The sequence below is a fragment of the Coregonus clupeaformis genome, unplaced genomic scaffold (assembly GCF_020615455.1).
Source record: "Coregonus clupeaformis isolate EN_2021a unplaced genomic scaffold, ASM2061545v1 scaf1847, whole genome shotgun sequence".
NCBI lineage: Eukaryota > Metazoa > Chordata > Actinopteri > Salmoniformes > Salmonidae > Coregonus > Coregonus clupeaformis.
This window is the reverse complement of record NW_025535301.1, coordinates 2328-17461: the sequence shown is the minus strand read 5'-3', so window position 1 is coordinate 17461 and position 15134 is coordinate 2328. Positions and strand designations below refer to the sequence as shown.

The window sequence follows — 15134 nt, the reverse complement described above, 5'->3', positions numbered from 1 at the left end:
ATGTGCATTACGTCATCACGTGGTCTTCTGTAGCTCAGCTGGTAGAGCACGGCGCTTGTAACGCCAAGGTAGTGGGTTCGATCCCCGGGACCACCCATACACAAAAAAAATGTATGCACGCATGACTGTAAGTCGCTTTGGATAAAAGCGTCTGCTAAATGGCATATTATATTATATTATCACGCACAGCCATTTATCTTCAACACGTCAATTTGATGGAAACATCTCTGCTGGTAAAATGCACATGTTTTTATGAAGATTTTACAATATTCACATCTGACGCCAGTCAAATGGAAACAGATTTTCATGTGAATATTCAAAAATCTGCATAAAAACAATCAATCAATCAATCAATTTTATTTTATATAGCCCTTCATACATCAGCTGATATCTCGAAGTGCTGTACAGAAACCCAGCCTAAAACCCCAAACAGCTAGTAATGCAGGTGTAGAAGCACGGTGGCTAGGAAAAACTCCCTAGAAAGGCCAAAACCTAGGAAGAAACCTAGAGAGGAACCAGGCTATGAGGGGTGGCCAGTCCTCTTCTGGCTGTGCCGGGTGGAGATTATAACAGAACCATGCCAAGATGTTCAAAAATGTTCATAAGTGACAAGCATGGTCAAATAATAATCAGGAATAAATCTCAGTTGGCTTTTCATAGCCGATCATTAAGAGTTGAAAACAGCAGGTCTGGGACAGGTAGGGGTTCCATAACCGCAGGCAGAACAGTTGAAACTGGAATAGCAGCAAGGCCAGGCGGACTGGGGACAGCAAGGAGTCACCACGGCTGGTAGTCCCGACGTATGGTCCTAGGGCTCAGGTCTCTCAGTTGGCAATTCATATCCGATCATTAAGAGTTGAAAACAGCAGGTCTGGGACAGGTAGGGGTTTCGTAACCGCAGGCAGAACAGTTGAAACTGGAATAGCAGCAAGGCCAGGCGGACTGGGGACAGCAAGGTGTCAGCATGCCCGGTAGTCCTGACGTATGGTCCTAGGGCTCAGGTTCTCAGAGAGAAAGAGAGAACGAGAGAATTAGAGAGAGCATACTTAAATTCACACAGGACACTGGATAAGACAGGAGAAGTACTCCAGGTATAACCAACTGACCCCAGCCCCCCGACACATAAACTACTGCAGCATAAATACTGGAGGCTGAGACAGGAGCGGTCCGGAGACACTGTGGCCCCATCCGAAGAAACCCCCGGACAGGGCCAAACAGGAAGGATATAACCCCACCCACTTTGCCAAAGCACAGCCCCCGCACCACTAGAGGGATATCCTCAACCACCAACTTACAATCCTGAGACAAGGCCGAGTATAGCCCACAAAGGTCTCCACCACAGCACAAACCAAGGGGGGGGGGGCGCCAACCCAGACAGGAAGATCACGTCAGTAACTCAACCCACTCAAGTGATGCACCCCTCCCAGGGACGGCATGAAAGAGCACCAGCAAGCCAGTGACTCAGCCCCTGTAACAGGGTTAGAGGCAGAGAATCCCAGTGGAGAGAGGGGAACCGGCCTGGCAGAGACAGCAAGGGCGGTTCGTTGCTCCAGAGCCTTTCCGTTCACCTTCACACTCCTGGGCCAGACTACACTCAATCATATGACCTACTGAAGAGATAAGTCTTCAGTAAAGACTTAAAGGTTGAGACCGAGTCTGCGTCTCTCACATGGGTAGGCAGACTGTTCCATAAAAATGGAGATCTATAGGAGAAAGCCCTGCCTCCCGCTGTTTGCTTAGAAATTCTAGGGACAATTAGGAGGCCTGCGTCTTGTGACCGTAGCGTACGTATTGGTATGTACGGCAGGACCAACTCGGAAAGATAGGTAGGAGCAAGCCCATGTAACGCTTTATAGGTTAACAGTAAAACCTTGAAATCAGCCCTTGCCTTAACAGGAAGCCAGTGTAGGGAAACTAGCACTGGAGTAATATGATCAAATTTCTTGGTTCTAGTCAGGATTCTAGCAGCCGTATTTAGCACTAACTGAAGTTTATTTAGTGCTTTATCCGGGTAGCCGGAAAATAGAGCATTGCAGTAGTCTAACCTAGAAGTAACAAATGCATGGATTAATTTTTCTGCATCATTTTTGGACAGAAAATTTCTGATTTTTGCAATGTTACGTAGATGGAAAAAAGCTGTCCTTGAAACAGTCTTGATATGTTCGTCAAAAGAGAGATCAGGGTCAAGAGTAACGCCGAGGTCCTTCACAGTTTTATTTGAGACGACTTTACAACCATCAAGATGAATTGTCAGATTTAACAGAAGATCTCTTTGTTTCTTGGGACCTAGAACAAGCATCTCTGTTTTGTCCGAGTTTAAGAGTAGAAAGTTTTCAGCCATCCACTTCCTTATGTCTGAAACACAGGCTTCTAGCGAGGGCAATTTTGGGGCTTCACCATGTTTCATTGAAATGTACAGCTGTGTGTCATCCGCATAGCAGTGAAAGTTAACATTATGTTTTCGAATAACATCCCCAAGAGGTAAAATATATAGTGAAAACAATAGTGGTCCTAAAACGGAACCTTGAGGAACACCGAAATGTACAGTTGATTTGTCAGAGGACAGACCATTCACAGAGACAAACTGATATCTTTCCGACAGGTAAGATCTAAACCAGGCCAGAACTTGTCCGTGTAGACCAATTTGGGTTTCCAGTCTCTCCAAAAGAATGTGGTGATCGATGGTGTCAAAGGCAGCACTAAGGTCTAGTAGCACGAGGACAGATGCAGAGCCTCGGTCTGACGCCATTAAAAGGTCATTTACCACCTTCACAAGTGCAGTCTCAGTGCTATGATGGGGTCTAAAACCAGACTGAAGCATTTCGTATACATTGTTTGTCTTCAGAAAGGCAGTGAGTTGCTGCGCAACAGCTTTTTCTAAAATTTTTGAGAGGAATGGAAGATTCGATATAGGCCGATAGTTTTTTATATTTTCCGGGTCAAGGTTTGGCTTTTTCAAGAGAGGCTTTATCACTGCCACTTTTAGTGAGTTTGGTACACATCCGGTGGATAGAGAGCTGTTTATTATGTTCAACATAGGAGGGCCAAGCACAGGAAGCAGCTCCTTCAGCAGTTTAGTAGGAATGGGATCCAGTATGCAGCTTGAAGGTTTAGAGGCCATGATTATTTTCATCATTGTGTCAAGAGATATAGTACTAAAACACTTAAGTGTCTCTCCCGATCCCAGGCCCTCGCAGAGCTGTGCAGATCCAGGACAGCTAAGCCCTGGAGGAATACGCAGATTCAAAGAGGAGTCCGTAATTTGCTTTCTAATGGTCATGATCTTTTCCTCAAAGAAGTTCATGAATTTATTACTGCTGAAGTGAAAGCCATCCTCTCTTGGGGAATGCTGCTTTTTAGTTAGCTTTGCAACAGTATCAAAAAGAAATTTTGGATTGTTCTTATTTTCCTCGATTAAGTTGGAAAAGTAGGATGATCGAGCAGCAGTGAGGGCTCTTCGGTACTGCACGGTACTGTCTTTCCAAGCTAGTCGGAAGACTTCCAGTTTGGTGTGGCGCCATTTCCGTTCCAATTTCCTGGAAGCTTGCTTCAAAGCTCGGGTATTTTCTGTATACCAGGGAGCTAGTTTCTTATGACAAATGTTTTTCGTTTTTAGGGGTGCAACTGCATCTAGGGTATTGCGCAAGGTTAAATTGAGTTCCTCAGTTAAGTGGTTAACTGATTTTTGTCCTCTGACGTCCTTGGGTAGGCAGAAGGAGTCTGGAAGGGCATCAATAAATTTTTGTGTTGTCTGAGAATTTATAGCACGACTTTTGATGCTCCTTGGTTGGGGTCTGAGCAGATTATTTGTTGCGATTGCAAACGTAATAAAATGGTGGTCCGATAGTCCAGGATTATGTGGAAAAACATTAAGATCTACAACATTTATTCCATGGGACAAAACTAGGTCCAGAGTATGACTGTGGCAGTGAGTAGGTCCAGAGACATGTTGGACAAAACCCACTGAGTCGATGATGGCTCCGAAAGACTTTTGGAGTGGGTTTGTGGACTTCTCCATGTGAATATTAAAATCACCAAAAATTAGAATATGATCTGCTATGACTACAAGGTCTGATAGGAATTCAGGAAACTCAGAGAGGAACGCTGTATATGGCCCAGGAGGCCTGTAAACAGTAGCTATAAAAAGTGATTGAGTAGGCTGCATAGATTTCATGACTAGAAGCTCAAAAGACAAAAACGCCATATTTTTTTTTGTAAATTGAAATTTGCTATCGTAAATGTTAGCAACACCTCCGCCTTTGCGGGATGCACGGGGGATATGGTCACTAGTGTAACCAGGAGGTGAGGCCTCATTTAACACAGTAAATTCATCAGGCTTAAGCCATGTTTCAGTCAGGCCAATCACATCAAGATTATGATCAGTGATTAGTTCATTGACTATGACTGCCTTTGAAGTGAGGGATCTAACATTAAGTAACCCTATTTTGAGATGTGAGGTATCACGATCTCTTTCAATAATGGCAGGAATGGAGGAAGTCTTTATCCTAATAAGATTGCTAAGGTGAACACCGCCATGTTTAGTTCTGCCCAACCTAGGTCGAGGCACAGACACAGTCTCAATGGGTATGGCTGAGCTGACTACACTGACTGTGCTATTGGCAGACTCCACTAAGCTGGCAGGTTGGCTAACAGCCTGCTGCCTGGCCTGCACCCTATTTCACTGTGGAATAGAGGAGTTAGAGCCCCATCTATGTTGGTAGATAAGATGAGAGCACCCCTCCAGCTGGGATGGAGTCCGTCACTCCTCAGCAGGTCAGGCTTGGTCCTGTTTGTGGGTGAGTCCCAGAAAGAGGGCCAATTATCTACAAATTCTATCTTTTGGGAGGGGCAGAAAACAGTTTTCAACCAGCGATTGAGTGCTGAGACTCTGCTGTAGAGCTCGTCACTCCCCCTAACTGGGAGGGGGCCAGAGACAATTACTCGATGCCGACACATCTTTCTAGCTAATTTACACGCTGAAGCTATGTTGCACTTGGTGACCTCTGACTGTTTCATCCTAACATCGTTGGTGCCGACGTGGATAACAATATCTCTATACTCTCTACACTCGCCAGATTTAGCTTTAGCCAGCACCATCTTTAGATTAGCCTTAACGTCGGTAGCCCTGCCCCCTGGTAAACAGTGTATGATCGCTGGGTGATTCGTTTTAAGTCTAATACTGCGGGTAATGGAGTCGCCAATGACTAGGGTTTTCAATATCCTCATCTATAAACAATATCCCAATAGAATTGAATGGTAAATTACGTATTGAATCATTTTGGAGTCACTTGTATTGTAAATAAGAACATAATATGTTTAAGTGGCTCCAAAATGACACAATACATTATTTACCATTAAATTCTATTGGGCACAACATCATCTGAAACACAACCGAAACACACTGCAAATGCATCCAACAAGAGTCCCAAGCTTGATGTAGTCATAGCCTGCTAGGAATATGGGACCAAATACTAAACTTTTGACAAAGTGTAATACACTATAAGTGAATTTGTCCAAATACGCATGACACCTACAAATGGAGGGCCTAGATAAATACAGTATATTTATTTCTAAACAGTAAAACAGACATGAATGAAAATACCCTCAAATAAAAGGTGACATTCTGTACTGTCACCTCATACAAAACATTTAATATCAAACCTAAAATGCTGGAGTATAGAGCCAAATTCATAGTTGAATGAATTCAAAAACCAAGGGTGGGTCAAAATTATTCAATAAAACAAATTTGGCCATGAAGAAGTTTCAGTAGATTAGGAACTGCTTCCTATAAAGCTATGTGGAGTATAATGTAGCTGGACATTGTCAAGTCTGCTTCCTATAAAGCTATGCGGAGTATAATGTAGCTGGACATTGTAAAGTCTGCTTCCTATAAAGCTATGTACAGTATAATGTAGCTGGACATTATAAAGTATGCTTCCTATAAAGCTATGTGGAGTATAATGTAGCTGGACATTGTAAAGTCTGCTTCCTCTAAAGTTATGTGTAGTATAATGTAGCTGGACATTGTAAAGTCTGCTTCCTATAAAGCTATGTGTAGTATAATGTAGCTGGACATTGTAAAGTATGCTTCCTATAAAGCTATGTGGTGTATAATGTAGCTGGACATTGTCAAGTCTGCTTCCTATAAAGCTATGTGGAGTATAATGTAGCTGGACATTGTCAAGTCTGCTTCCTATAAAGCTATGTGGAGTATAATGTAGCTGGACATTGTAAAGTCTGCTTCCTATAAAGCTATGTGGAGTATAATGTAGCTGGACATTGTCAAGTCTGCTTCCTATAAAGCTATGTGGAGTATAATGTAGCTGGACATTGTCAAGTCTGCTTCCTATAAAGCTATGTGGAGTATAATGTAGCTGGACATTGTCAAGTCTGCTTCCTATAAAGCTATGTGGAGTATAATGTAGCTGGACATTGTAAAGTCTGCTTCCTATAAAGTTATGTGTAGTATAATGTAGCTGGACATTGTAAAGTCTGCTTTCTATAAAGCTATGTGTAGTATAATGTAGCTGGACATTGTAAAGTCTGCTTCCTATAAAGCTATGTGGTTTATAATGTAGCTGGACATTGTCAAGTCTGCTTCCTATAAAGCTATGTGGAGTATAATGTAGCTGGACATTGTCAAGTCTGCTTCCTATAAAGCTATGTGGAGTATAATGTAGCTGGACATTGTAAAGTCTGCTTCCTATAAAGCTATGTGGAGTATAATGTAGCTGGACATTGTAAAGTCTGCTTCCTATAAAGCTATGTGGAGTATAATGTAGCTGGACATTGTCAAGTCTGCTTCCTATAAAGCTATGTGGAGTATAATGTAGCTGGACATTGTCAAGTCTGCTTCCTATAAAGCTATGTGGAGTATAATGTAGCTGGACATTGTCAAGTCTGCTTCCTATAAAGCTATGTGGAGTATAATGTAGCTGGACATTGTAAAGTCTGCTTCCTATAAAGCTATGTGGAGTATAATGTAGCTGGACATTGTAAAGTCATACACACAATTATATTACTTCTTATTGACATTCAACCTGGGAATGAAAATTTAAGCAATTAATGTACAAACATGTCTAAAACAAATCCTGCAACAAAGGACCAGGTGTGAATGTTCTGGGGGGTCTAAGTCTACCCCTAACCAGTTTCAATACACTGTTTGATTTCACCCCCAGACCCCAAAACACACCACATTCAAAACAGTTTCAACAGCCCCCCACCCGATGCAACTCAATATTAAGAAGGCATACAGTCAGTATACAGACCAATGCACTACCCCCAGGATCACAACAAGCCCCTCACACCTGGGACCACACACACACAATGTGAATGGAAATATATTATATTTTGTATATAATTACAACCCATCACAAGAAAGGGTGTTGGCTATTTTAGTTTTACAAGTAACATTTATTGGACATGTCCTTACTTTAAAAATATGCATGTTTGGTCTTGTTTGAATCAGCCCAATTATCTGGTTATAAATAAAATAACCATGATTGCCAGAATGTTTAATTCACATATCTGGCTATTAATAGATTGTGGAACTATGAAAAATAGGGAATAATGTTCCCAACACACCCACCTCACAGTTCCTACACAGACTCTGAGGCACCATGCAGGTCTGACACCAGAAGAGGCTGGTGGGAGGAGCTATAGGAGGACGGGCTCATTGTAATGGCTGGAATGGAATCAATGGAAGGTATCAAACACAAACATATGGAACCACATGTTTGACTGAGTTCCATTTATTCTATTATCTATAGCTCCTCCCACCAGACTCCACTGCCTGACAACCATTCTATTGTCTTGAGGACTTTACAACCATTTGGTCTGATCAAAGAGCAGGACACCCTTTCAAATAGATACATCCTCTCAGCCTTGATGACTAAACTAATCAAAGACTAACACACACACACCACAGTAATCAGATCATGGTGACTCCACAGTAATAACATTTATAACTCATAAGTCACCAGGTGTGATTTACCTTTTGACAGATGAAACCCTACATCAACTACTGATGACTCTTATGGGAGGAAGTGAGCATTTCACATATTAAGATATAATACAAGGATACTTCCTTTGTGTGTTGCACTTAGTCAATTGAAAATGTGCTTAAAATTTTGAAAAAACAGCCTTTTTGATGATCTGTTTTGAGTTTTGTATTAAGAGTTGTGAGATTTTACCACATACTTGTGAAAATAGTACAAAAGTGATTGTAAAATCTATAATACATGGATACTTCCTTAAATGTACTTATTTTGTGTTATGCAATTATGTTAGTGAAACAGAATAAGTTTAATGAGAGAATAAATAAGTCAAGTCCAACCATTACCTCTCTCCTCTTTCACATCCCTCTATCATCACTCCATGGGTGTGTCCCAATAATCTCTCCTTCCTCCTGAAGTGTATCATTCCTTCACTACTCCTCTCAAATGTAAAAGCATTGGATTGGTGTTGGCATGGGGTAGAGGGAGTTTACATATACCAGTCATTTCCTTTTAAATCCATGAAGGGAAGTGGACAAGTTCAAACTTAGAAAGGAGATAATAGTTCCACACCCCATGTGTCCTGATAACTACAGGAATGAAACCATATTGAGGTTGTCTGCTTTCTATAGTCTCCCGAGTGGCACAGTGGTCTAAGGCACTGCATCACAGTGATAGCTGTGCCACTAGAGATCTTGGTTCAAATCCAGGCTCTGTCGTAGCCGTCAGCGACCGGGCGGCGCACAATTGGTCCAGGGTAGGGGAGGGAATGGCCGGCAGGGATGTAGCTCAGTTGGTAGAGCATGGTGTTTGCAATGCCAGAGTTGTGGTTTCGGTTCCCATGGGCGCCAGTATGAAAAATATATATAATAATGGCAGGTAGCTTAGTGGTTAAGAGCGTTGTGCCAGTAACCGAAAGGTCGCTGGTTCTAATCCCCGAGCCAACTAGGTGAAAACGTCTGTCTGTGCCCTTGAGCAAGGCACTTAACCCTAATTGCTCCAGTAAGTCGCTCTGGATAAGAGCGTCTGCTAAATGACAAAAAAAAAAATAATAATAATAATATGCCATTCAGCGGACGCTTTTATCCAAAGCGACATACAGTCATGTATATATATATATATATGCACTAACGGTAAGTTGCTCTGGATAAGAGCGTCTGCTAAATGACGTAAATGTGTATGGTTTGAGAGAGAGAACATCAGGTAAAGTTCTGGGGGATGTCAGCCATGAAGTTGTCTAAACACAACTGGAACATAATTTGTTTGTGATTCATTGTTAATGGATTTTCCATTAGGAACACAGGGGGAAAACCTAACACAACAACACACATAACACACAACCAATAAAAACACAAAGGGGGAGGAAACCACTAAAGTCATTACCAAATTGTCATTTTCTAATGACAGGGAGAAAACATGTAAAATCTAGAAGACTACTTTAGATCTGGTCAGAAGAAGCCTAGTGCACTATGCAGGGAACAGGGAGAGATTTGGGACAGAGACAGTAACTCCTGGATGGAAATCTTCATTCTAATGACAGTGAGCAAATCTCCAATCTCCACCCTATTCCCTATGTAGTGCACTACTTTAGATCTGGTCAGAAGTAGCCTAGTGCACTACGTAGGGAACAGGGTGTCATTTGGGCCAGAGTCAGTAACTCCCCTGGGTATGAATTCTCTCTCTATCTTATCTGTCTTCTATATTATGTTCTCCTCTCCTCCTCTCTTCTCTCCTCTATTCACTCTATTCTATCATCCACACCACATGCCAGCTTCAACACAATCCATTTACAAGTTAAAGACACACCTTGGAATAAATAGCAAAGGAAAACTACTACTAGATGGATTTTTTATTTCCCATCACCATGAATCATATTTAATAACTGAACAGTAGCAGACCTAACTTCATCTGTTCCTGACTCTGGGTAGTGGATTAAAAAGACCATCAACCTCCAATGATATTAAAAGTACAATTCTGAACATTACTGATATACTGAGTGGCAAGTCAAGATATGTGCTGTATTTATTGTTTGGTTAATAGCACCACCAGCTGGACAGGTTTAATGTTGCTTGACTGAGCAGTATGGGAGAATAAAAGATGCCAAACTTATATGGAGGACTAAAAGTGCCACAATTAAATAAATAAATACACCATTAAATAATTACTTAAATGTGTCATTAATTAATTAAAATTAGAATTAAATACATAAATGTGTTATTAAATGTGTCATTAATTAATTCAAATACCGATTCATTTTATGTAAAATACATATATAATTATTTCACTATTTACATTTACATTTCATGATCCTGCATTGCAGTGATTCATGAATTACTTAAAACTGTCAAACTGACCCATCAAAGTCAGTGGGCGGGGCTAACGCGAATCTAGTCTGATCCATTGCTTTGGTCTGAAGTAGAGTAGGCCAACCTGGATAGAGACAATGGAGGATCTCCGTGAACTTTCCAGGGAGTTGGTTAGAGACATTTTAAACTTAGCAGAGGATGTAGAAGCAGGACCTGCTGACCCAGAGCATGTAGCTAGTAAAGCAGAGGAACTTATTGAAGTTGTTGGAGTCATTTCCGCACTTTCCGACGAAGATATCGACCACAGAGTGATTGCAAATCTAGAAGAAGTTGTCCACCGCTTCTCTGGTACCAGGGCACTTCAGGCCCAACACACACAGGGACCGGGGCGTTTGGCATTTGACATACCGAGTGCAGTTCTGGAGCATCAACTTCTTTGTGGAGTTCCCGCAGTTCAAATTGCAGCGATGTTCGGTGTGTCAAAGAGGACCATCAGGAGGCGCATGCAACAATACAGTTTAAGGTATTTACACTAAATTCATGAGTTTTCTGTTTATGAATTGCTGCTCTCATACACTCGGAAAGAATATGACGTTTAAGGTAACATTACTTGATGTTGTGTTTTTCTTGTTTGTACAGAAAGACAGATCTCTATTCAGCTGTGAATGATGAGGAGTTAGACCGTATTGTAAGTGAAATTCACAGAAGTCATCCAAACACCGGCTACAAGCTAATGCGTGGTCACCTGAATGCAAGAGGTGTGCATGTTCCAAGTGAGTAGATAATAATATGGGCATTATTTAAATGTATTTTTAATTTGGAGCTCTGCCCCTTTGAAAGGTGAAGGAAGCCCGCTTATGGAAAGACATCGCCTCTGAGATGTAGAATGTGTAGAAGAAATGTGAAGAGAAACACACATTTCAGGACGGCTGACTTGTGTCATCAGGATAGACATGTCCTGTGATTTTTAGCCTCCTGTTTAATAGAGGTGGAACAATATCTGACATTAATATTCTCAGCTGTCCGGATGTGACCCTGCTGTAAAGGGTATAATATAATCATAGAAAAGCAAAATATCATAGGAGGCAAAAAATCTCAGGTCATCTCTGTTCGAGCATGTGGTATCTATCTATCTATCTATCTATCTATCTATCTATCTATCTATCTATCTATCTATCTATCTATCTATCTATCTATCTATCTATCTATATATGTGTGTATATATATGTATATGTGTATATATGTATATGTGTATATATATGTATATATATGTGTGTATGTATATATATATATATATATAAATATATATATATATATATAAATATATGTATGTATGTATATATATGTATGTATATGTATGTATATATATATAAATATATATATGTATGTATGTATATATGTATGTATATGTATGTATGTGTATATATATATATATATATATATATATATATGTATATGTATATATAATTTTTTATATATGTGTATATATATGTGTATGTATATATATATATATATATATATATACATACATATATACATATATATATATATATATATATATATATATATATATATATATATATATATAGTATGTATGTATGTATATGTACAATATCTGACAGTAAAGTACATTTTTGAAGCTGTGGTGGTTCTGTAATAGTGTACTGTTTTACACACATTATTTATTTTATTATGACACCACTATATCCTCAAAATAAGTAGCCAGTGAATGTGTGGTTATTCATTTTAAATTCCTCCCCTCAGTCTCAAGACTGCAAGAGTCTTTACGCAGAGTCAATGCAGAGGGAGTCTACATGAGACGTCTGAGGCTGCGTGTATTAAGGCGACGGCAGTATTTTGTTCCTGGCCCAAACTCTTTGTGGCATATAGATGGCCACCATAAGCTTATCAGGTCAGTGATATTAGCAGATAAACAATGCATCTTTCTATATGTTTCATTACAATTGTTATACAATAAAGTTATATTTTTTCATGTGTTTGCAACAGGTGGAGATTTGTTGTCCACGGTGGGGTGGATGGATTCAGTCGTTTAGTGGTCTACCTGACTGTGGCCGGCAATAATAGAGCTCATACGGTCTTACAGAGCTTTATCGCCGCTGTTGAGCAGTATGGGCTGCCATCAAGGGTACGGTCTGACAAAGGGGGGAGAATGCAGATGTAGCAGAATTCATGATCAGAAGCAGAGGTACCGACAGGAATTCACACATCACAGGCAGAAGTGTCCACAATCAGCGGTAAAGAAATATGTTTGGCAACTAGGCTCACACAACTAACATACTAGTTGAATGTACTTTAGCATATGTCATAAATTAACAATTTCTCAATTTTATCCTAAACACAGAATAGAGAGGATGTGGAGAGATGTTTATGAACATGCCCTGGACCTCTTCTATCAGATCTTTACTTCATTGGAAGATCAGGAGACACTGAATCCAGACAATGAAGTCCATCTTTTCGCTCTGCACCGGATTTTCCTTCCACTGGTTCAGCAAAGCCTCGACTCTTTGAGATGCTTGGAACTTCCACGGTCTTAGAACTGAAAGGAATCAGTCACCACAGCAACTCTGGAGAAGTTACAGAGAGCAAGGCCCTGAGGAGGATCCTACTGAGGTTAACAATGAACTTTAAACACTTTCTTAAAATTGTTTCCCCAAAGGAATTATGGGAGAAAAAAATGGTGCTAAATGTGATACTTTAAATGAAACATTTACTATAGATTATTGTCTCTTTAAAATCTCCCGAGCTTTTAAAGATCAACCTGTGAGCTGTAGTTTCTACAGTGCATACTATGCAAAGCTGTATTATTTTAAAAAAACTGAATAAGTAACATTTCATTTCTCACTGCCTTGGTGACCAAAAATAACAATCTTGTGTAAGGACATGTCAAACTAGTTTTAAGTACAAGACTGATTATGCTTGTCATCCATTCAGGTTCCTGAAGAATATGGGATCGATTGGAACGGACCTCACTGCCTTCATCGAGGCACTGTGTCAGTCCCCGAGGTTCAGCTGGCCCGTGAGCTCTCAGATGAAGAGGTTGCAATTTTGCCAGCTCCAGGAGTTTCTGTTACTGATGCACTTAGACTATATGTAGAGACTGTGGAAGTGTTATCAAGAATCTTAGACTGATGTCCAACCCATGTTTTTATTTGTTGTGTTAGAACAAGCAAGGAAAAACTGAAAGTTTACTTTCCTTTTAAAAGAAAGGAAAAAAAGCTGTTTCTTTGAAGCTTCCTGTCTCATTATGGTCCACAGAATGACTAACATGAATGCTGTACTGTTAGCACTGAAGGTGCAGAACAGTTTGATTTTAGTAAATGGAAGAAAAAAAAGTCAACTACTGCACAGTGTGTTAATGTTTTCAAAGACACTGAACTTGTGTCAATTCATCTGAACTGTGTATGCATTGACATTAGGGCTGGGCAATATGGAGAAAATCAAATATCACATTTTTGACCTAACACCTTGATGTCGATATTGCAACGATATTGTAAGGCCTCCCCCTTGTTGGAGCTTCGGAAACACTTCCATCAGTTTATTTGTTATAACCATGGGATCGTGGTCATTCCCTGGAGAAAAAAACAAAACAAAATCATAACTCACCTCAGCTTAAATTAAGCAAATAAGCCTGTGATAACTATTATTGACACTATGAACACCAATTAAGTTTGAGTCACTATAAAAAGAAATGCAAATAATTTCAACAAGCCACAGACAGTACAAACTTTTTTTTACTTTTGGTAAATGCCTAGTTTCGCACTGACCTGAAAATGTTACTTTTTGCTCTCCAAGTCCTGAAGTAAGAAGTTCAGCTTTAAACAGTACGCTTGGAATTTTATCCGCATTGTGGTCAGCCAAACAACAGACAGTGTGTGTGTAGCTTCTTCGGCTAACTTGGACTTGTGCTGGTCGTCTCGTCATATTCCTTCTGGCTCCAATGTTATATGGCGCAAAGAGCCTTGCTACCTCCGCTGCAACACAGAAAAACGTAACAGCTCAATGGTCACCAGTCAGCTAAAACAGCCTCTACTTCTATCTTGGGATGCTCAAGCCAGCTAACACCATTTAGCCGATTAGCGAACTAGCTAGGTTTATGCTTCCCCCCATTAACAATAAACGTGTCACGCACGAAGCATCATAATACCGCATGCAAATACATGTTCGAGTCGATCTAATTTAACCTACACGTGTGTCCCGAATCATTAAATAGTAGCACACCTGGCTAACATGAAATTACTTAGCTTACCTTGGACAGGTGTACGTGATTGAGCGGCCGGTATCTGCTGTGACTGAGCTGCCGGAGTCACCGGTGCCGCGGGAGCCGTTGGACTTCTGCTCAGAGCTTCCTCAATCAAATTCGCTGCTTCTCTCAGCAGCTCCGGGCAACTTTTAGACATTTTGTCCTGCACCTCACACAGCGTCTCAACATTGGGGCTAGCAGGACCGAGTCTTCTCTTAATTTTTAGCCGTTGCAATGAAAGTTCTGTTTAACCGTGTAACTAAACCAACGTAGAGGTGAATAGCGCCACCCAGTGTATTGGAATGTGTTCAGTAGCTCTGCATCAATCCATTATCCGGAATTGATTTGTCTTGGCTTGATGCAGAGGGTAACCAATCAGGCGTTAGGTTCCGCCTACCAACTTTTGATGGGTCAGTTTGACAGTTTTAAGTAATTCAGGAAGCACTCCAACGCAGGACCATGAAATGTAAATGTAAATAGTGAAATAATTATATATGTATTTTACATAAAATGAATCGGTATTTGAATTAATTAATGACACATTTAATAACACATTTATGTATTTAATTCTAA

The 15134-nt window shown here is 40.4% G+C and overlaps 1 long non-coding RNA gene across 1 annotated transcript; it reads right to left on the bottom strand.

The window, feature by feature from the left end:
- Nucleotides 1–13701: 13701 nt before the first annotated feature.
- On the bottom strand, nucleotides 13702–14772 carry LOC123487872. The gene is made up of 3 exons (XR_006659883.1): nucleotides 14568–14772; nucleotides 14086–14292; nucleotides 13702–13890 (listed from the first exon to the last, which is right to left on the bottom strand). It is a non-coding gene; the product is annotated as an uncharacterized LOC123487872 (long non-coding RNA).
- Between the last annotated feature and the right edge of the window lie 362 nt (nucleotides 14773–15134).